General features: G+C 39.8%; 1 protein-coding gene across 1 annotated transcript in view; it reads left to right on the top strand.

The window, feature by feature from the left end:
• Positions 1-17841, top strand: part of LOC139468014 (glutamate receptor ionotropic, NMDA 2A-like) — a 200111-nt gene that overhangs the window by 37571 nt on the left and 144699 nt on the right. The window contains exon 2 of the mRNA XM_071249667.1: positions 12988-13024. The gene's annotated coding sequence lies outside the window, so the exon portion shown is untranslated. The remainder of the gene's footprint in view (positions 1-12987; positions 13025-17841) is intronic.

The raw sequence follows: 17841 nt of genomic DNA, 5'->3' as shown, positions 1-17841 counted from the left end.
TTCTCGTATTCCCAAATTTTACAAACATCTTAAGATTGTTCTCCTCTGTATGTGCTTAAGTTACCGGGTGTCGGTCAGACTGTGACCTTGATTACTGCATATCTTAGACCACTGCTGAATGACGTGGAGCGGACTGCTAGTGTTGACGAGGGTGGGTCGTTATCAGATCCCAGGTATCGGCGGGTGTAGGGTCTACTAATGGAGTCCCAGGTTCCGGTTAATGAGTTGCATGCGTTAGAATAGGTCTTTACGTATCCCAATTGCGTAGATCGATGTTCATGTCGCTAATCACTGAATTGTCTGATCCAGAGTCGATTATGTACAGACCGCCGTAAAATGATCAATCAATCAATCTGGTTTCATGATGAATGGCCCCCCATAATGGTGCAGCTATTTTGTCTAAGTTGCGTCCCTTTGGCGTGGCAGGATCCTACATAATCGTTTGTTCCGATTCCAGATTCACACTGATTGTGAGCACCATATCTATGCTTATCAATTTGGTAAACTTCTGTAACACCTATGTGGGCTTTCACAATCACAATCACATTAAGCTGAAATACAGCTCAAAGCGGCGCAAAACGCAACTCACTCGAACATTCAAATGAACATTTTGAAGACAAGATGAAAAAGATACAATTTTATGCATGAGAAGCGTTGAGCGCTTTATAACTTACAAAACCCCAAACATATAAAATATTCATTGTGAAACATACTGCCGAGCAAAGATAGAAAGCTGGGTTGGTTTACAAGATGTGTAAATGTTAATTGCTCCGAGAAGAGTTATAGATGAAATCGGTTAAACTAAGACTGGTACAAATCATACAAATCTACAAACTGAAAAAAAAAATACATATCGGTATATCAACACAAGCTCACAAAATATGAGTAATAAGAAAGATTAATATTTCACCAGCATCATAAATAAAACGCCCTCAGTACTAGGAGTGTGATAAAACAAATTCTTCTCTGAGGAGAAGAGGATTAATCTATCACAGTTTTATGGCCTGCATGGACGAGCGAAACGACTGTCATATTTCGCAATATCGATGCAACAGTCAGCTTCAGACAGACATATTTATCAAGCCATTTCTCAGCCGTCTATCTTTCGGTGCCCTAAACTTTCCTCGGTCACCCACTCGACTAATGTATGTTTCTCTAAAACAAAGTGTATTGTTAACCGACGGCATCATGGCGGAAGAGTTTGACTAAACAAACACGCACATTGGGAATGCAAGCCAGATCAATATTTACAGTGTTGATCCGAGCGAGTTTATCACACAATTGTCTTCGTTTTTGTTTTGATATTTCCTACTGCGAACGCAGCATTTATCCTGTGTTTATGGATGGTTGGTGAAGGGGTTAAGATGGTGTCAAGAGCGCCGGCAGATGGAATCTCAACTTGGCATTTGCTTGATAAAGAAGGAATTGAAAGTAGCCTTCTTCCATGCGATTAGACGAAAAATTACAACGCGAAAAAATATTGAAACTGGAATTCTAACGTTTATGGGTAAGACATTTTTTTGGGATCCAAAACTCAAACAGAATGAAAAGACCGAATTGATTTCTTCATTTAGTACCACACTGTGTCGATATTTCTGTTTTCTTTGAAAGGCGATTGATGGTCTATCGGTTTTTTTGTTTGGAGACAAAGAGCTCGGAGTTCGATTCCCCTTGTGTGGGAATCCTTGGTGCCGAGATATGACTGTAGTTGTTGCTAAAGTTCAACAAGCACATTTGTATCTCCTGTGTCTTGTATGTCCAGGAAGTAGGATTGCATAGTGGTTACAGCGTTAGCTCGTCGCGCCAAAGATCCGGGTTCGATTCCTCACATGTGTGAAGATCATTGTTGATCTTATTCTGCGTGACAGAAGATGAATATCTCTAAAAGCGGCTTAAAAGCATACTCGTTTCTGAAGTCAACAGATAATGAAAGAGTGAGTGAGTGAGTGAGTTGGGTTTAACGCAGCTTTTAACAGTATTCCAGTTATATCACGGAATGTCAGCTCAATGTGGGAGGAAAGCTCGAAGTGGTGCAGGTCTCAGACGTTTACCTCTTCGGTGAAACCCACGAGCACGGGTATGGTGCTGACAAACCTAGAAACATAATCATAGGTTTCTGGCGTGCCCAAGGGACGCAACTCTGCACAGCGAATCGTGGCGCCTTAGACGACTGGGCCACCCGTGCCCCCAGATAATGAAAGAAGTTGCTATCCACGAAATATTCATACAATGCATTCACCTGATGAAGGATCAAGACGTAGCTCTGAAGGTGACATGTATCCATACACCACACAAGTAATCAAATACACAAATTAATCCAATTAACACTCAGACCAAACCACAAACGAACACACAAAGTAACGTAGAAACATAATCAGAGAGATTCGAACCCATGGTTATAGATTTCTGCCACGTCTAAGGGACGAAACTCGCCATAGCGAATTGCTGCGTGTTGGACTACTGGGCCACTCACACTCAAACATGCCGTGGGACCCGTGAAGATCCGGGGTAGAATAGGTCTTCAGCAACCCATGCTTGCCGTTAAAAGCGACTATGCTTGTTGTAAAAGGCGACTAACGGGATCGGGGGGTCAAGCTCGCTTACATGGTTGATGCATGTCATCGATCCCAATTGCGTGGATCGATGCTCATTATATCAAGCTGGATTGTCTGCTCCAGACCCGATTATTTAAACACCGCCATCATATAGCTGGAATAATGCTGATTGCGGCGTAAAACAATAAACCAACCAACCAACATGCCGTGGAACACAGTTCAATCTGCAAATCATCGGATCCGACTTTATTTTCTCTCGGGTTAACGTGATACTTTCTCCACTTTTTATACTCATTGCTGAAACTGTAGAGTTAGGTGTTATCCACTTGATAATATTGGACAATACTTTCTGCAACCCGCAACCAGCAATATATTCTTCACTATTTTGAACCAGTTTGGAAATTATTTTGTAGACGGAAACAGAGCAGATGATAATTTCTTTGGTAATGTGATTACTTGAGGTCTTGACCTTCTAAATGTTCCACTGGCGTTCATTGCTGTCCCCCAAAATGACGTTACGCAAACACACAGCATGCTCGACGCCAATAATGGCGTCATCTCAGTACGAATACATTTTATGCAAAGACTATGTCAACTAAACCCAATTTCCGCCCAATGTATTTGTGCACCAGAGTGCTCAACTATCGACGTTTATGTAAATCAGATGTCTGGGCATCCCGTCACCTATTTTCGTGAATTGTTTCATGAACCGGGACCCGCAAATACAAAAATCCTGCACACGTTTAAATCAATATAGATCATGTGATTTTCTCTCGATACTTCCTTCTCATCCTCTCCTAGCAACATAAACACTGTGACGAATACATTTATTGTGTCCTTTAAGCCGGGTATACCCTCTCCAACCATGAACCTTCCGTTTCAGAATGGATCACTAATGTTTTTAATGAACACTTTATGAGAAAGCAATACTGAAAAGTGACATTTATTGAGAGGGTTTCCCTTATTGATCACAAATAAACCCCTCAAAATGTACTCGTGTTGCGAGATAGGCTACTTGAGCCAAAAAATTCAGCAAATAAAAAAGGTCAGAATTTGGAATGGGCGACTGTATCGAAAATCGAAAATTGAGAAGAAACGGTGGAGCTTGAAAGCTTGTGCCTCGATCTATGCTGAAAACGTGGGATGCCAACTTGGGGTCCGTTGACTCGAGGAATCATTTATTGATTCAAAGCAGGGGTTGTCAGGGGGAGAATTATCACAAGTAGGCTCTAATCTCGACACAATACATCTTACAACTGTCCGGATTGTGCTTCAGCATCCGCCATTTCAGAAGATGTTCAATGACTCCAGCTAGCATGATCGCTGTGTCTGACCTTTTTCACGACAGTTACACGCGATAATCGTCAAATTGTACGTGTTTGTCTTTTACGAGAACACATTTCTTCAATTCTGAATATTCGAAATAAGGGTGTTTTAGCTTTATATATCAGCTGAAGAGTGTTTTATGGCATAGGGATCAGAATTTCTGGACAGTTAATTAGTTACGGTTCGTATATGCCATGTATTTGTCAACTTGATATTATGTCTATATTAGTTCTCGACAGATGTGATAAAGTAAGGTACGGCGTTTGACATTCTAGAATATGATACTGTGCATTTTGTAATAATATATCGGTGTTCTGGCTTAATACAACTGTTAAATGTTAATAGTTTGTGTATCTACCTCGTACTGTTCACACAGATCTGCACCAATTTCAATGGTTAATTCAACAGCACAATCATAATGATACAGATAAACCATCAAGCATCAACGTCTATTTCAGTACCACTAGTTCATGACCTCATTGATCCTAAAAGTGGCAAAATAGCCATATTGTGTATGAGCTATATTCAACACTGATGTCTTATTTGCTTCACATGATAAAGGCACAAATTGACGAATTTCCCGCAAAGGATTGTTCTGTGCTCGAAGCCCTAGGGATTCCTGGTTATAATTGGTCCCCAGCAAACTATGCTTGACCTACGACGCGACTTAATGAATCCGCGGGTCGGACTTGGTTGATAGCGTGTCAAAAGACTCCAAAGGCGTGAATCGTTGCTCAAAATATCAACCACTGGAATGTCTGGTCAAGATATGTATTAGAGTCTGCCGTCATATGACTGGAATATTTCTACGTTAAACAACAAGCAAACAAACAACGAAACGTTATCGAAAGGGTATCTTGTAGTAGACTGGGCGTCAGGCAACGGATACTTACTCTTTTGTGCGGACGCCTGGTCTCATCTCTGAATTTTCTGAATGATCCATCATTATATTTTCACCTTTTGCCTTTTGAGCCTTTTTGGTCGGATAATCGAGACTGGTTATTCTCTGGCATTGCCGCTTTATATTTGTTCTTTTGTACATGATAGACAGATACCTGCTTTCTTTAACCGAGGATGGATGCGTCTCCAGCCACTTGTTGACTTCAAAACTAACCTTCGCAACGAAAACAAGGGACGTCAGTCAAACTTCATATCTTCTTTCAATCACTTTCCGAATCACAAGTGTGTAGTCACCTACAGGCGCACCTTGCTTCATGTGAACATTATGAGACATGAGACATAGACGAACCGTTTGATCTTCTTCAAGGGATGACTTGACATTTTACTTCGATAATGTGACCTTTCATCGTGCTTTCGGCATATCCAAAAGGAATATTATTATTTTTTTGCATCATTTAAACGTGAGGATTTCTTATCCGAGTTTTTCTAACACTCTACCGGAACCTTCACAACACGATCTGCTCGATTTTGACGAAATCGGACACATGTACCTGAGTGGCTGTATGTAAAAGATGTGGCCACGTGCAGATTCCGCTTCGTTTATTGGTAGCTTGTATACATGTTTGAACTGTTTGATTACATATTCACACTGCGTTTTGTTGGGTTTGACCAAACTGGATAAAGCCTTCAACCTGACAAGCTGATATTTAGCCGATGTGTCATTGCAAAAACTGTTCAAAGTGGCATCAGAAGCAACTTTACTCATGTAATTACATGAGTCTAACACTTTCATCAAAAGCATCATTGTAATATTCGGTTTGATCTTGTGTATGGCCACAAGAACAAGCCAGTTCAATTTAAACACTATTGCAGCAAGAGAACAAGAATGTCCTTCGCATATTGTACCCTTGTAAACTCTGAAATTGAGTCAGAAAACTTAACCCACTCTACCACCCTCACACACAAACTATCCCAGGGTATCATACGTGTTTAATGTATCAAAAGACAGTGAAAATATTCACACATGACTTCATCGTCCATGACAAACAGCACCAAATGGTCAACCATCAGCCATAAAATGACATTCAGAAATACTCAAAGGCACAATAGGCATGTCTTCAAAGACACTTGTTTGATTGAAGTTCCGTACTGAACTGCAGGACGGTGACCCTTTAATATCAGCGTCACCCGCCCTCATCTAACCAACGCATGGCTATTCCTAGTGTTAAGTGGGTATCATTGGAAAGTGCTGGTTAATGTTGAAATCACAATCAAGTAGCATGGTTACATCAATCGATGTCGACCGAGTCCTCTGAGGAAGGGCCCGGACAGAATAGTGTACAAACTTTTCCCACTTGGTATCCTTAGGGCCCTGTAATTACAGATGATGGGATACACTTAGATCAAAGGATGAGAGCAGTATGCTGTAAATTGGCTCTTGCAAGAACACAAAAGCGGGTCAAGACCTTGCCTTGTCCCATGGGAGCTACTGGGGCTAAAGATAGCGACAATTACAATGCTCAATGACAATGAACATAAATGTGTTGTGACATTTCGATCAAAGGAAACGAGAGGACGATGAGGGGTAATAGTGCATGCAATGGTCCGGGTGAAAAGCTCCAGACATAATACCACCACACACTGACGTATATCCTGGGAATAGGGATCACTGGGTTCTTTTGGAGAGAGAGAGAGAGAGAGAGAGAGAGAGAGAGAGAGAGAGAGAGAGAGAGAGAGAGAGAGAGAGAGAGAGAGAGAGAGAGAGAGAGTGTGTGAGTGAGTGAGTGAGTGAGTGAGTGAGTGAATGAGTGAGTGAGTGAGCGCAACGAATCTACCCCAACACATGGTCACACGTTTCGATCTTCAGTTTTCTGATCGAATAACATCAGTACCTTGTATGAAATAAGGTATACCATCAAGGACAATATTTAATCAGCACGTGGGATGCGGGTGACCAGGTCCGCTAATTATATGGCGAAGCAGTTCGCTATGTAGAGTTGCATCCCTTAGACGTACCAGGAACCTATGATTGTGGAAATCAAGAGACCCTCTGATTATAAAACCGTTTGTCAGCACCGTACTCCTTTTCACACCGTAACATAACCTATAACATATACTGTTCAAAGCTACATACACTAACCTCACCTAGCACCTTCCATCAGATCAATCTTTATTCTATTGAATGTATTTTTTGATAACGGCTTTTAATGCATTCGGAAGACACTCGGATTAAAATACACCTTGAATGAACTATGGGAAGGTAGAACGTAGTTTTAGACACAGTAAAATGATATGCTATCATGGGTTTCCAGCCTTGTCTCCCAAATATTCGTTGAAAACAATGCACACAAACACATCTCAACAGTTGATTCTGACAGATGTTGAATTTGTAAGCGCACTATTACAGATGTACTGACAGTAAAGCTTATATCCCTAAGTATATTTTCACTGTTCCCTTATTCGTTTCCATCAGTATATATATCATTATTTTTCATTTCGGAAACAAAGCTTGCTTCCCTCTTTATCAGTGAAGAGTACAATGATGGAATTGCGCTCTGTATATTCCATATCATTATGTATTGATTCTGTGAGCCAGACAGCCTTTGTTTTCTGTAATAAACTGCTTTCAATTTCTTCTCCGCGGTGTTTATGAGGAGACCCAGCTTAAACCAGGCGTTAACGTTATGGGCAAACCAATTATGACGGATGCAAGACTGTTTATGTTCAACTTTACAAGAATGAATTATAAATTACGAAATCAGAAAATATGTTGAGAACAGGGCATTAATCAGCTTTCAAATATATAAAAAGGTACATGTAAAGAGTTTCATTTTATTTACTTTATTTAATGATCGTGATAGTAAATCATGAGCTGGGCTATATTAGTTATATGTATGATTTATAATTCTATAGTATTCCGCTGTGTCATAATACGAATGTGTTTCCAGGGTAACAAGAGAAAGAAAATGTTTATCACACTTCTGAATCAAACCCTACGTTTTTACCAGCAATAACTTTCTGGGCTTTTATTCTTCATCATGATAATGAAGTGAAAACCGTGTCGCTGTGTGGTACTTACATTCCTCTCTGTTATGAACAACGGCGTTGTGCACAACTTGTAACATCACCACTACGACGACAATTTCGTCTTGTTGCCGCCTTGATGTCTCGGTAAGTGAATAAGCATGAAACGTGGGTAACGCGTGTCTGCCCTTCAAACTATTCCTTGATAGCCGCGATGCATTATCCTACCAAAGGCGTCATGATGTTTTGTCGTCGAAATTGAAACTATTTGGTTTTGTTTGGTGGTGTGGAAATATTAGCGATGAATGCTGTATCTCCAATTAATCTTCACCAGTGAACAGTCATAAATGATAAACGGCTGTTCAACAGTTGCAATAACGGAAACGTTTCAACACAACAAGCTATATGCTATCATAATATAATAGGTATGCTTCTCGACAGGATAAAGCTATATAAGCGGTGAGCGTTTGGGTCATTTACGGATATATTTGCAATAATGAACGGTCAGGTAGGTTCTAGTTTAAGTGTTTGCAAACAATACATGGCCTCGCCCTTGTTTATCGGCGATCGAGTCAGAATTGAGGTTCGGGACCTGGACAAATTATTAGGACAAGTGCCATCATTTTCAAAATAATTATTAAATATACCCGAAAAACAGTGTCTAAATGGGGTGTAGCTGAGGGCTTTTACAACCGAGACAAACAGATATACATTGCGAAGCTCTTTAGCGATTACGCCAGCGGAATCACAATTACCTTATTCCGTGCTTGTTTGCGGTTTCGGGTCTGTTCCCGAATTTATAACTATTTGATTTAGCCGAAATGTTACCTTGTTTCATTTTGTCGTTGTGTGTCACATTCCGTAACGTTATGACAAAAGTTCTAAATAATCGTGACGTCTCATAGACATGAGTAGTTCCCCTTTTAAAGGGTAACTACTCAAGCGGGCGGTCCGATTTCATTTCCGCAAAAGGCGATCACTGACAAAGTTGCCAAAAATAAGTGTAGGCAATTGTCGTTTTGCCTATATGGTATTTACGCCAAAACAATAGTTTCAGTTGGACTTATGTTGACTCTTGTCAATGTCTGACTGGCGTAGTCGCTGACCTTGTAACGTAATAAAATAATACGCACAAGACACGCTAACGACAATATTTATTTCTAATACAAGATATTTACAATCCCAAAACACTTGTGTACACTCAGTGACAATCTCAGTGTATCAGCATTCGTTTCAATAAAACTCTGCAGAGTATTGATAATGTTCAGAGCGGCGATAAATCGAACACACTTACTCGCAAAAAACAAGTGTTAATGGTAAACATGTGGAGCACATTACCAAATTTGGCCCATCAGTGACCAAAAATGATATCCGATGCAATTACCTGTTTTGACCTGTACCACAGAGATTTCATAAGACAGTGGAAAGCCTTTTGTCTCTTTTATTCATTATTGTCAGACTTGAAACATCTTTAGGACAGAATATTGTAAACGGAATAACTCAAAATACGTATGTGCATCTTTCTCCAAGGAACTTCATTTCATGCTGTGCCACTATTTCGCAAAACAAAAGTTTCAAACTTTTTTTTCAAAAGGGAAAAGCAACTCCAAAAGCAAAGTACCGCGTTATCAGTTGACAAGTTTCTCTCAGGATTAAATACATTAAAGTTTGAGGAGCAGTAAACGTTTCTCAAATACTCATTTTCCACCGTCTTGAGATCATTTCCTTGCATCTCTTGTCATGTCCCGTTCTCCCCTTTCCCCCCATGTCTCCACACAGTGACATCGCCAACCAATCAGCTGCCGTGACTGTCACAACAGAACAGCTCCTTGCAGCATTTGTAGTCCCCCTGTCGCTATCCTGCCCCGAAGCACGCTTTGTTCGCAGCAACTCTGACCTTATTTGAATGCCATTTGAAACCAAATTTCAAACAATAGTTTTTTTGAGAACATACAAGAGGATAAGCCAGAGGACTCTGTTCCTTGGCCCCCTGCCACGTTGTGAGCAACCTGTCTGAATTGTCAGTTTCCGTTGCCTCCAAACTTATGACGTTGCTGGCAGTGGTATGTGACCAGGAAGATCATTCCCGCTCTTCTATTGTACGCCAATGGTATCACACCATTACATCATCCTTCGGGCAGTACCTATGGATACTGTCAGATACTCCATATAAATGATTATATTTTCAAATTGGTTTTGTCTTGTGTTGCGATATTCTATACCACACGGTTGGTTTGATAATACCTTTTAAAGGTGATACAAAGCTTCTAAGGTTGTGTCAGGGACTAGACATTGAAGTTGAATCCATAATTCAAACTGAGACATTGTTTCTTTGTAATGAGGGAACATTTAACTGTTAAGTTTACATGTATATACGTCACAAAATTTACAAGCAATGTGGTATTAGAACGACATGAATCAAACTTGCTAGGACTTCCAGTTTGATTGGGCCGGTAACTCCCATTAACATATCACGATCGGATGCATTGATATGCTATCTGTGTTATCATTCTGGTAATTAACATGTTTGTTTTGTTATCAATTTGTTCGTTGAGTATTGTGTGGTCCTTAGATGTGTTTTTGTTGAAAGCGGTTTTTGGTAGCGCAAGCGTCGCCAGATTTGTGCTATACATGGTGCCTGTCTTTCGAGCATGTGTTTCTGATTCACAATCAAAGAGTGATGATAACAGATTTTCGCGAAATGTCGAGCGTATCCTGCCCCACCCGTGGCACCCATCACAAACACATGCAAAGTCCAACTGTGCACCTGAAAAAGATACGGGAACATATGGTGCAAGTCAAAATAAGGAACAGTATCGGGTATCGGTCAAATTTGGAAATGTTCTCCACATGTCGACATGTACCATATATCTTATTAACAGCTTTACGGAGGCCTTGGACGGTGTAACCTTGATCAAACAACTTCTCAGCAAAAGTCACATCACGTCCTTCAAGTCAGATTTGGAAATGTTCTCCACATGTCGACATGTACCATATATCTTATTGACAGCTTTACTGAGGCCTTGGACGGTGTAACCTTGATCAAACAACTTCTGAGCAAAAGTCACACCACGTCCTTTAAGCTGCAGGAATATTGCTAGACATATAGAGAAATTTGCGTTTTGGAAACAGATCAGCAAGAAGGGGAGCATCATTTTTGTCCATGGAGCACAATTTGTGTCCATGGGGATGTCCACTTCTTGCCGAAATGTCTTTTCCCCAAATTTTACATAGATGTCTTCGACGAGGAAGTCCAACCTTTCACATAAAGTTTACTCATTAAACTTCAGATGTCATTTGCTTTAATCTTTGACAAATTGGCCTGACCACTAAATACATAACTGTATCTATGATCACCACGTTTTGTCACATAAACCTCATGGATCAAGGAATGAAGTTTTCTCCCAAGTGTAAAAAGTTGATAAATCAAATGTTTTGACAGACCTTAACGTGGTTCTTTCCTAAGATTGTAAAAAGTCAAGAAAATCCTTTGAGTTTTTTGAGAATCCACGTGATATTAATCCCACTTGTCTCAAATACTTTCTGTGAATATATAGAAATATTTGGTGGTTCATTTGCTTGACCCAGCAATATATCACTCTTTGTATGATGGAAATGGACACAGCTTCAGGTTTTAGAGTCAAGCCAAAAGTTGATTGTACTGATAGGTGGTTTGGGCAGATTTCATTCTTGGTTAACATACTGGCCTTATATGTGGCATAATGCGATATGTCACTTATACCAAGTTCTTTGATCAAACAATCAATGCATTGGTTATGCTATTTGAGGCCTTGTCAGTGGGACAACTACAAACGTTGCCAGACTCTGAATGACAGCTGACTGGGACAGAATTGGGATTTTCCAATTCTGTTACCTCCATTTCAGTTTGTGTACTCTCTCAATGACAAAATCACGCAATGACTTAACCCACTCTTGAAGACGTTCAACAGGTTCCTCTCTTCTTGTGGCCCTTTTGGTGTATGCTTTGAGAGCACCATTATGATTTTAATGTTGTTAAAGTTAAACAAGATGGATCATTAAATATTAGCATTAAATGCGAGACCATGATTACTCTTTGTTGCACTTGTTCAAAACGCCACAATACTTATAAAAAAACATACGTGTAGTTCTTCAGTATCAAAACCTTAATTGTTAAAATTTGAAATGAATTTTATAGATCGCAGGTCGTGATTCAGATATTTGGTTAAATCGTATTTGCATTTTAAGAAGGACAAGAAAACTTTGATGCAAAGCATGTATCAAAGAATCTCCCGTCCAGCAACCACTTACGTACTTGTATTTTGGAATAATTGTACTTCGAATGATCTTGTCTCGTGACGTTCCAGCAATGTGGGGTTTTAATTTCGAAAGAACATGAATAACCCCGAAACTAAATATCGTCTTCATAATTATTTTGAAAACTTGAAAAAACAACTTAGAATCCAACTTGCATCAAATAATAGTATGCTCATGTCGAAACTTCCACTAGCTCGGTGGGGTTTCAGACCCTACAACTTGACTTGAGAGTCTAAGTCGTTCCAGGGCCAACTTGTTTTCGGTTCAATAATGTTCTTTGGTTTGTCGGAATCATACCCGTGCTAGCGTGTGCTCGCTCTCTGGAATACAGTAAGTGGCTTTAAATCCAACGTACTCACATCTTAGATCACTGATCAGGTAACCCCTTTTTTAGCAGACATGTACTCACGGAGAAGCTAAGTATGCAATGATGTGTTGTGAGGGAACTTGACAAATATTAAAACCTGAAGGGGAATGGGCAGTCACAAAGGGTGTGTGTAATTTAACAACTCTTCCATGTGTGACCATCGTGCTGATTCTGGGCTATTGAGCATCGACCACTAATTTGTCTGCTTCATCATCTTAAATATTCAGTCCAATGCAATTCTCTATTTTGACTTGCACCATGGGTTACCGTGTTTTTAAGGTGAACAATAAACTTGACGTGCGTGTTTTTATGACGGTAATGCTCTCACCTTTTAGAGAACACTTGGTATCATCATTTGACAGTAATTCATAAAAACATGCTTATTATTTACTCGGAATTTCTAAGGATTATGAGAAGTGTTTTTGTCGCTTTAATTCACAGGTTACCATGATATAGTTTCCATATAACTACGATATTAACTCACAAGCTTTGATTAAACGTTCGTATATTTTGTTACAGATCGTGTTATGCTGGGACATAAACCACCACGAGAAAGGTAGATAAATCAACCTTTATTGTAAAAAGTTTTACCAGTTTTGTTTGATACTTTTGGTATGTCTGATTATTATTCTATAAGAAAAACATATTTTCGATGCAGCTGAACACAGCGTAAGAACACACACACCTCACACATGCCCCCACATCCTCCACATCAGTGTATAAATCTTACACAAAGTATTGTCACTGAATACAAGAGGAATACATCTATGTCAAATTCATAGAATTGAATCACCCGACATTTCATATCTTTCTTCAAATATGACATTTTTTGGCATCTGCGTACTTTTATTGCCGCAATTCTGCAGCTTCATCATGTCAAACTCTTTTATGTACATTGTACAATTATGCAAAATATACATCACTCATAAGAAAAGCTGAGGTGTGAATAAATATGGAAAACCGACTTTTTGCATCCCAATATTTACGATATACGATTGCTGTTGGAATAATGGCGACGATATCGCTGAAGGACGCCCTTGATAATATCTGCAGATGTTTCTTTTGCCTCACGGCAATGCAAAGTTGATTGTTGACTGACGCTGATATTTGAGATGCTTTTGGTGCCAGTGCATACAGTCTTCCATATTATCGAGCTTGTAGTTTTGAAGTACAGGGCTTGCATGGTGCCCTCTACAGTGCTTTGTGGGCAGGATTGACACAGTCATGTAAGGCACCCCAATTCGCTGTGCAGAGATGCGTCCGTTAGGCATACCAGAACCACTGATCATGTGTTCGAATCCCTTTTCGTCCTGATTATATCTCAAGCGTTTCACTTGCATCAATTCGCGGTTTCTTCACACACAAAGCCGACACGCTGTGATATGACTTTAATACTGTTCAAAGTGGCGTTATGTGTGATTCACACCTTCACCCAAGGGACATTATCTTTGTTGCATATCACGACGTCCAGTGTAAATTACAGTTACATGACTCAGTAATAATAAAATTAATGTTATTGTGATCATGCATCAGTCGGACATGCAGTTACGATGTTATTGATGCGCGACTGACATATTGGCGTAATGTGCACATCCATTATAAACGTGTGATATCTATGCATCATCAAATACACGAATGGATTTTCATTTATCTTGATTCTATCAAGACCGGATACGTTTCCTAAACTGCTGAAAATAGTCGTCATTTTCACATGACCTTTATAAGGCGGAGTTGGTCCACTGAAAAGTACTGTGTTAGATTTGTATCTATGCAGATCTCGCCTTGACAACATGAATGTTGATGTTTCGGAATAAAAGCATGATTATGCCCGAATGATATTTACTTGACGTAACATTCATAGCGGACTCGGAGAAATCAACAGTGTTGTTTTTAAGTATAATAATGGTAATTTTAGATGGTTCGTCACGTGAAAATGCCTTCCCGAGTGCGATATTAGCACTACTGGAAGCACCCGTAACATCTGTAAAGCATGTAAGTTACAATCTACGTTTTCTGCTACATACATCCATACCTAGACATATATTAACACTGCTGTCCATCACCAGGAGAAGTGTTCGAATAAATAAAAGCGACAAAACACTTTCCATAGTCATCAGAAATCCCTTCTTAAAGAGTCAACTGTACGAACAAACACGGGAACACACGGTACAAATTGGGAATTGCATCGGACATTTTAGTCACTGATGCGTCAAAGTTTGGAAACATCCTCCAAATGTCTACCATAAAACGCTTTGAAAGCCTTTCCTAAGGCCTTGAATGCTCTTACCTTGAGCAAACAACCTTTGTGCAGCTTGTGGAATGTTGACTATCAAAAGGGTGAAGTCATCCCTCTTGTCATTCAGTCATGTTTGTGAATACTACATAATAAGTGACTTTCTAACTGTAGTATGTTATCAGCAAGGTGTGATGACATGGACACATGTGTCCAATCACTAATAGTGGCGGCAATGCAATGCTTTCTTCATTAGAAAGTATTTTCTTCACCATTGATCCATCAATATTTTGGTCAGGCGGGTAGCTTCGCGATTAAAGCGTTCGCTCGTCACATCGAGATCGATTCCCTGCATGGAGATATTGTGGATCTCGTTTCTGGTATCTTGAACCGAGAATTTTCTGGAATATTGCTCACTCACTAACTCACCGTCACCACATTATGCCCAATACCTTAAGACACTAATACTAGTATAATCCTTTGTTTGTAAGCCCAATACTCATTTTGGATGCATTATCCATATTTGCAAACGTTCGCTCTTCCACCGACATGAGAATGAAACGCCATGGCATTAAACACGCGACGTCTTTACGCCATTTTATTCACGAATTATTATTATCAGCGTATGAAATATACAACTTAAAGGTGGTCCCTATATACATATTGATGCCCGTATCAAATGCATCGCAATCGAAAACACATTTTTAGCCACCATCAAACATGGTTGTTAACCTCTGTTTGCTCGGCAGTTGAGTTTATATGGTTCGTGAAATCGTGTATATTGCGTTTGGAGCATCTAATGATAGACCGAAAAGTCCTCCAGTCACATGCTTCGATAAGGCTATCAGGCTAACAATCATTAATCCGGGCGATTTAACGGGGAATCCTACCATCCATTTTATGGGTTTATTCTGTACTTATTTTGAATAGAGAAAGAGATATTTAAAAATATACATACCATTTTCTAATAGATCATATCCCGTATATGGAACATCAAGTATGTAACATAAATCGGTTATGGTGTAAGAATGTAGAACCACAGTTAGAAGGTTCCAGTACATTGTAAGTCTCACTATTTCAATATAAGCTTTTACAAATATGAACACATGGCTGCCGGACCATTTGATCAACGTGGCTTGTATTGCCGCACGGTCGTCAATTGGACTCCCCTGGTGTGTGTTATAATCTTGCACCCCATTTGCCCTACTATTTCCGACGACAGAACAAGTTCTTGAGGCTCAATCTGGGTTCAAAAGGCTTTGCAAAGAGCTTGCGAGACGCCTGTTGATATAGCAATGCGTTTAGATGTATTCATGTAAATTAACGTGACATTATTTATGGGACCTCGCTGGTCGTCTCTGTTCTGAGGTGTATAGACGGCTTTCTTAAGGGAAACAGACCTACTGTGACGTGGGGGGTATTTTTGATTATTTTTGTGTGGAAAATTACCGATGGAACAGACAGCGCTAATTGAGTCATCAATTGTCCCTAGTGTTTGGCAAGCTCGACAGAACAGATAATGAATTTACGATTGATTTTCAATTACCAACGACCAATTGCCTTCGAGAAATTAGTCACATGACCTTTCATACCCCACGTGCTAAATCCTTGAGAGTAGACACTCGCAAAATACATTTCAGAATTTTGTCCAAAGCATAATCTTATTGTCTATATTTGAATTTTTTTGATGAGGTTTGACACCTCGCCTCTTTATATCCATGTTTCATGTAGAGAGGATATTGACGGTAACACAGAGAACAAGTGGATGATCTTCGGACGTTGTATCGTTTGATGAAGGTTTCCTTCACTCCAAATTACCGCGTAAATCGCATTGTAAAGTTTTGAGACACCGAAAACTGAAACTCCCCGGGGACATATGCATTGACATTTACTGGCGTAAATATATGTACACTGTCCATGGGCGGATACAGAGGAGGGGGGATGGGGTTTGTGCGTTAATTTACATTTCGAAAAAAATCTAGATTTCTGTATAAATTACCACCAAAGACAATAAATAGATCTTAATTGTGCACCCCCCCCCACCCTTTTTACAAAAAAGCTGTATCTGCCCATGCTGTCGCGTAGTTGTTTTCTTATTTTTTTACACAGGTTGCTTTGATAAATAAAATAGCAGATACTTATTATTATATATATTAAGTATACCTTGAAGACTGGATTTGGACCCAAAACTACAAACGTATCAAAACTTTACTAGGTTGAACACAGCCGCCGAAACACTGTACGTTAAACACATCACATAAGAATAATCATATCTTGTTAAAGGTTGCTAGCTTTCGTAAAGCTTGGTAAGAAATCCTAAGAACATGTAAAGTGGTTGCAAACCAAGGGTCATAATCGGATCTGGTATTCTATCCCACTATCAGCTGATTTTAGCACGGCTAAGGGTTGGAGCTCGGCACAGCGTTTGGCGAAGACTTCGACCACTGTACCAACACCACCACTACTACTACTGCTACTACCACTACTATAACTACAACACCATTACTATCACTACTATTCTACTACTACCACTACTTATACTGTTACTGTCACAACAACAACAACAACTACTACTACTACTACTACTACTACTATTGTCACGCTATGGCTGAAATATTGCCTACGTGGCTTAAAATTGCATTCACTCACTCACTACTACTACTACTACTACCACCACTTCCACTACTACTACTACTAGTGCTGCAACTACATCCTTCAATATGGTTCTCAAACTCAATGCAACAAATCGGAAGTTCTATGTATCAGCAAGTGTGGAGACTTGTGTGACACGCACTTGTCGCCTATCTACGTCAGAGTCTCCTCGAAATGTAGTCAAAGCAACGCCTAATGAAATCACATGCTATTCAAATCCTAAAGACACACATCTCAATCATATATGAATGAGACCATCGACGATTACCAGGTAGCATCAATGCACACTAAGCAGTTGGCCCTACACTCACTTTTACAAAAATCATCCCAAAGGTCAAGCTAAGACTTACGAACGTAAGACAATCAGACGAAATGTCTTCCCTAGATTGTGGAGTAGGAATTTTCCTTGCTACCAACGCCAACCCACGTCCAGTAAACACAGCCGAGGTGGACCACTAACTGATGCGGATGCCAATTACAGGGACCAG

Source organism: Haliotis cracherodii, unplaced genomic scaffold (genome assembly GCF_022045235.1).
Source record: "Haliotis cracherodii isolate W230 unplaced genomic scaffold, xgHalCrac1.p SCAF_2, whole genome shotgun sequence".
Taxonomy (NCBI): Eukaryota; Metazoa; Mollusca; class Gastropoda; order Lepetellida; family Haliotidae; genus Haliotis; species Haliotis cracherodii.
This window is presented reverse-complemented; position numbering and strand designations above follow the sequence as displayed.